Here is a 6,306-nt window from a genome sequence, read left to right on the forward strand (position 1 = left end):
AGCATTCTTACTATGTTCTTTGTTTTTGGTTCTGGTTCTAATCTCACTTTGTAACTGGAACTATCCTGAATTAGACTCAAGATCTCTTTTGAACTTTCTATCTGTTGACCTTTATCCTTGTGAAGTGTTTCTTTCTCTTGCTTTCTGAGACCCTTCCCAGGTAGTATCCATGGGAATGTTTTACCAAGTGTACACTCTGTGGTCATCAACATACTCAGGGGTTGTCTGTGACCAATGGGTGAGGAAGAATGTTAAGGGGTCCCCTAAACTTGTCTTTTTGAGTTGCCATATTTTCCATATTGAGTTGCCATATTTTCCAGAAACACTGGACCTGGAACATTCAAGGGGCATACACAAGGTGTCAAAGATGAAGTCCTACTGAGTTGACATGAATTGTTGTTTGCACACCAAGCTAGACTCCTTGTGTGTCCTTGGGAGTCAAGACAGGTACCAGTCAGTCTGCACCAGACTGAGAAAATGTTTTTGTAGCTGGGACCCTTCAGACCATTATATCTTCATGGTCTAGCAGTTCTCAAACAGAAAAAAATATGCTGCTTTTTTCATTTTACTTATTCATGATTTCTTTTCCCCTTTGGGAGGAGATTGGTCCTTTTCCTCTCCTTTATGACTTCTTCTTTTCCCTGTAACTTAAATAACAAGACTTTCCCTCATTGGTATAGGGAGTTCCTACTAGCATGTGCCTTCCTCTTATAATAAAGTCAGTTGCAACACGTCTCATAGATTTGTGATGTTGTTTTTGGTTAACACTGTACATAATATGTGGATTATTTTTTTTCTTCTGGTCCTATTGATATTTTACTTTCCTCATTTGCTGTTTTATTGATTTGATTTTCTCCCTTCTTTTTAATCAGATTATCTAAATGTTTATCAATTTCATTAGTCTTTTCAAAGAACTGCCTATAGTTTTAGATATCATTTCTTTGGAGTATTTTTGTTTTCTATTTATCTATTTCTTCTCTATTTTTAATATCTTTGTGCTTATTTTAAGCATGTTTATTTGTTGGCTTTCTAATTTTTTTTTCAATGAATAGTCAGTTCATTATTCCTCTTCTTTCTATGTTCTTAAAGTATGTTTGTGAGGATTTTTTTGTTTCTAGGACTGCTTCATCTACATCCTAGAAATTGTTATATATTGTTTTATCATCATCATCATCATTCTTTAAAAAAATTACTTGTATTTTAAAAAAATTATTCTTTGAACTTCTCATTATTTAGGACTTCATTATTAAGTTGCCATTTGGTTCTCTGTATTATGTTTGTGTTGTCTGAACCAATTACTATTTGTTTTAAATTATGGTCTGGACAGAGAAGTGGGGGTAGTGAGCTGACAGCACCCTTTTGTCTCCCCTCTCTGCTCCCCAGTTTCTCCCTCCAGAGCACAGTGAACAAACATTGTAGTCCCGAATCCTCAACTCACAAGTCCCTACTCTGCCCTGATGGCCACTAGCAACCTTGCCTACAGCCCGCTGTACCGGGTCCTTGTCCGGGTGTCTGAGAACTGCCCAAGAATGGAGATGAAGCTGCATAAGTATTTCCAGAACCCGTGGAAGTCCGGGGGAGGAAAGTGCAAGGTCAAAGCCGGTCCCTATGAAGGCACTTTCTGGTTAGAGTTTTATAAAAGAAATGCCAAGGAAGGTGTGATAGCAAGGAGAGATCACTCTGTGGCAGTCAGCGATACATCATATGTAAATGTCTTTGTAGAAGCAAGTGAAGACCCAGATGAGAACAACACTTTGGAGATAAGCCAGCTTTCCTCTCAGACTCAGTCACTCCCAAAGGAATTTCCAGATGAGAATCACCCAGATGAAGGAGGTGCTGCTAGCTCCTCTAATTCCTTCATTCAAAAGGTATTTCTCCACGTGGCGGCCCAGCTGAACTTCAACCTTTCTGACGAGCAAAGGGAGAAAATTATTAACCTCTGCCCAAATCTCATAATAGATGGAGGCTATGATGGACCTGAGAGAGTGATTGGTGACTATGAAGATGTTGAAAAAGCTCATCGATTCTTAAGTGACAGCGTCCTGGGAAATTACAAGAAAGAGGATTTTTCCCACTCAGCCTCAGCAAGAGAAATCGAGCAAATTATGCCAAGTGACTCTGACGTTCCTATTCTTCACTCAAACTCCAAACACATGACAGAAGAAGAGTCAGACCTTATCTCAGTTCCTTCATATTTGTATGAATATTTCAAATATTTCTTTGGTGAAACTCTGGACAGAATAGAAAGTGAGCATCAAGTACGTATCCAAAGTACTCTGGCATATCCTACAGGCAATGTGTGTTTAGACTTCGAGACAAGTAATTCAGACGACAAGAAAGCAGCTCAAGAAGCTTTTGTCAAAGCATTTCAGAGGGAAATGCAGAATGTGATTCGTCAGGATGTTCATTTCACAGATGATAAGCTGGCTGTTGAAGTACAAAAAACAATGACTGACATGTTTCAAAACCTCCATATTAAAGCTGAAGGAAAAGTCTTAATCCTCTGGGGAAACACAAAGGATATTTCAGAAGCTAAACATTTCATTGAAACAAACTTCTCCCATGAGCAACCTGTGAAAATGATGGTTTCCCAAAACATGATGAAGAATGGAATTGAGATTGATACCACTTACTTGCGTTTTCTGCACCAAGAAATCACAGAAATAGAGAGAACATATAACACAGCAGCAGAATTGGTGAACAATCCCCAAACTCAGAAAACCCTCATTATATTTAAACCAAAAAACATAGGCTTAGACCTCTCTGAACACGCTTATGAAGATTTCATTTATGTCTTTCAGATGCGCTTACCTCAAATTGTCAAAGAGGTAGTTATCCTGAAATCATTAGATGAAGAGAGAAAGTGTTGTCCTGAAAAGACATTCTTTGAAGACCTTGAAAGAAAGCACCCCCGTGTAAACTTGGAGTGGAATGAACAAGAACTGACATTGACTGGTTTGGCCAAGGACCTTGCAGAAGCAATGGAATTTGTTAAGAGATATTTTGGTATTGAAGTTCCTGCTCAGCAGAGACAAGGGCCACCTCTCTCCTTTAGAGGGAATTGGAAGAGAGACCCCAGATCCCCCTTGGACAGAAATGGTGCTGATTCCAACATGGATTTACCTCCCTTCGAGGGATTGCCTAGCTGGTGGGACTTAGGAAAAGAGGAGGAGGAGGAGGAAGAGGAGGAGGAGGAAGAGGAGGAGGAGGAGGAAGAGGAGGAGGAGGAGGAAGAGGAGGAGGAGGAAGAAGAAGAGGAGGAGGAAGAGGAGGAAGAGGAGGAAGAGGAAGAGTGTGTCATCTGTATGGAAATCATTCGCCAGAAAGAAGTCCTCCCAAAGTGCAAGCATGAATTCTGTGGCCCTTGTATCAGAGAGGCCATGAAACATAAGCCAGTGTGCCCTGTGTGCCAGACTTCCTATGGCATCGTGAAAGGGAATCAGCCAGATGGAACAATGACAACCTCTTACAGAGCTTCTTCACTTCCAGGTTATAATTCCTATGGCACTATTGTGATTCATTATGACATGCGAGGAGGCATACAGACAGAAGAGCATCCCAATCCAGGAAAACGCTATGAAGGCACAAGACGGGTGGCATACTTGCCAAATAATGAAGAAGGACAACAGGTTTTGCATCTCCTCAGAAGAGCTTTTGACCAAAGGTTGATTTTCACAGTAGGACAGTCTCAGACATCAGGAGCCAAGGATGTGATCACTTGGAATGATATTCACCACAAAACTCTCCAGTTCGGTGGGCCAGAAAACTTTGGTTACCCTGATCCCGGCTATCTGCAACGAGTCAAGCAGGAACTGAAGGCTAAAGGAATTGAGTAAGAGTGATGACTTCAAGGATGCCTTGAGACCTGGGCTTACAAAAGCTGTAGCTGTGGAAAGGAATCAAAGGAATCATAAAATATATGTATGTGTAGGCATCATTTAGAGAAAAATAAAAGAATCTGAGAAGAAATTAGTTTGCTTAGGGATGTGTGGGATGAACTGTTATGTGCTAACTCGTCTAATTTCTTGGAGTTTTTTTTTTTTACTAGGCAAACTGAGAGCCTTGTAGGAATGTAAAAGTCACTCTAGTGAGAACCCAAAGTGTATCTCTCAGTGCTTTCCTGCCTGTCTCCAGTTTGCTGTCACCAGGGATGCTGGAGTTATAAATTTTCCATTGTACCACTTTCACAAGATGATGACTGACCCTCAGATCCATTCACATTATTTGTCGTAAGCTGTTGGTGGCCTCAGAACTGATCAGAGCTAGCTCCCTTCTAACTGGAATGGTAGCCAGGAACATTAAAAAGATTGAAAGACATCTTGAAGAAAATTATAGTCTCCAAATACTTACATGAATCCTTCATTTCAGAAAGAAACTATCCATCCTTGGGACTCTGGCAAATTTAATATAAATTGAGTGGGGAAAGGTATTTCTGTCTTCAATCAAGTCCAGTGACTTCTGATCACTTTTAGGAACAAATAAAAAAGTCTCTGTTTGGCATTCAAAGCCCTTCATAACCTTACCCATTTCTTTATTCCCCTAAGATGTACTCTATGATTCAGTGATACTGACCTCCTTGGCGTTCCTTGTACAAGAAACTCCATCTCTCCAGATTTGCATTTTCACTGGATATCCACCATACCTGGAATTCTATTCTTCCACATTTCCAGCGACCAGCTTCCCTGACTTCTTTCAAGTTCTCCCTAAAATTCTACCTTCTACATGAAGCCTCTCCCAAACCCCCTTATTACTAGTGCTTTTCCTCTCCAATTTATCTCCAATTTATCTTGTATGTAGTTTGATTGTACATAGCTGTTTGCATATTGTCTTCCCCATTAGACTATGAGCTACTCGAGAGCAGAGACTGTCTTTTGCCTTCTTTTGTATCCCCAGCACTTAGCACAGTGCCTAGAATATAGTAGGCACTTAATAAATACTTGTTGAGAGTTTCCAGATTAGTAGGCTACTGGCATTGGCTTGTGTGCTGCCCTGGTTCTCTGCCTTCTTAGCTCATCTTTTGGAGTGTAACTTGTGGTAATTGCTCTGTCTAGTCTTAGTGAGACCACATTCATATCCAAATATTTTGTAACTCTTAACCTCCACAAAATTGTCTGCTCAATTTGCTATTGTTCTAGGTGCCCCCTCAAAAGTGTACTTGTAGGCAACAGATAAAATACCCATTCATCTCTGAATGAGTCCACTGTTTGTATTTCCTGCTGAAACTAAGCAGAAATATTCATTAGGAGCTTATATACTGGATCCTGTGGCATTGCTTGGAGAATGAAAGAGAACCTGTGATACAGAGAGGTTCTTTTCCCAGTTATGAACAGCTTATTGGTGATAATGTCACACTCTATTGCCCCAGTGCAAAAGATTAAGTATTGTAGCTCTAACTGATATCTAGTTGGTTTTATAAATAATGAAATCATCTGTCTCTGGCTCTATGTTTATATTATGGGACACATTTAATGGCTGTGACAGAAGTATCTAATAAAGTCAAAACTATGTCATGATCAGAAAAAAAGGTTATGGTCTGTAAGGAAATTATTAACTATTTGTGTGTTTTTAATATTTGTTTGTAATATTTCTGTGCCCTAAATTAATGTGGTCAATTTTTGTAAAAGTTCCATGTGCTGCTGTGAAAATATGTATATTCTTTTGCAGATCCATTTAGAAGATGCCAGATGTATTTCTGATCTATTTTCACAAGTGATTTGTTCAGTTCCTTATTTTCCTTTTTGTTTGTATTTCCATTAAAATCATTGCAAACTGAGAGAGAGAGATGTTGATGATTTAGTATGTGAACCAATTCATCTATACTCTTACCTTTTTATGATGTACAAATCAGCAATTCCTCCAAGTGAGCCAGGAGGATGCTTGAGTTTCACTTGTGGAGGATGCAAGAGCCAAAATCATTGGGGACCCAAGCTCAGGCTGAAGGCTGGGAAGACATAATGAATTAAGGTGGGCCCTTTGGTAGAATAAACACCTTTAATTTCCTGCAAATGTCTAGAAAAGATAGCAGGCAAATCACAGAATGCTTAATTTGGATAAATCCAATACACAAGTTAACTTTATCCAATTTTCCTTCTTTTCTTAACAGTAAAATTAGGTACTATATGGGCACTGCCTATTTTTGGTAAGTCCTCATTTCTCTAAATATTCAATTATTGACTGTATTCCTTCAATTTGAACTTTAGGTAGAGGGAATTGATTAATGCATGGCCATGGCTTATCCTTGGAATAACTGATTATAATGGGTTCTATTCCTTTTATCAAGTTAGAATCATTCCTAGACCAGATCCA

The 6,306-nt window shown here is 39.3% G+C and overlaps 1 pseudogene; it reads left to right on the forward strand.

Moving 5' to 3' along the window:
- Positions 1–1,457: 1,457 nt before the first annotated feature.
- On the forward strand, positions 1,458–3,836 carry LOC114053486 (annotated as a pseudogene).
- Positions 3,837–6,306: the final 2,470 nt, after the last annotated feature.

Source organism: Vombatus ursinus, unplaced genomic scaffold (assembly GCF_900497805.2).
Source record: "Vombatus ursinus unplaced genomic scaffold, bare-nosed wombat genome assembly UNPS02004099.1, whole genome shotgun sequence".
In the NCBI taxonomy this organism is placed as follows: Eukaryota; Metazoa; Chordata; class Mammalia; order Diprotodontia; family Vombatidae; genus Vombatus; species Vombatus ursinus.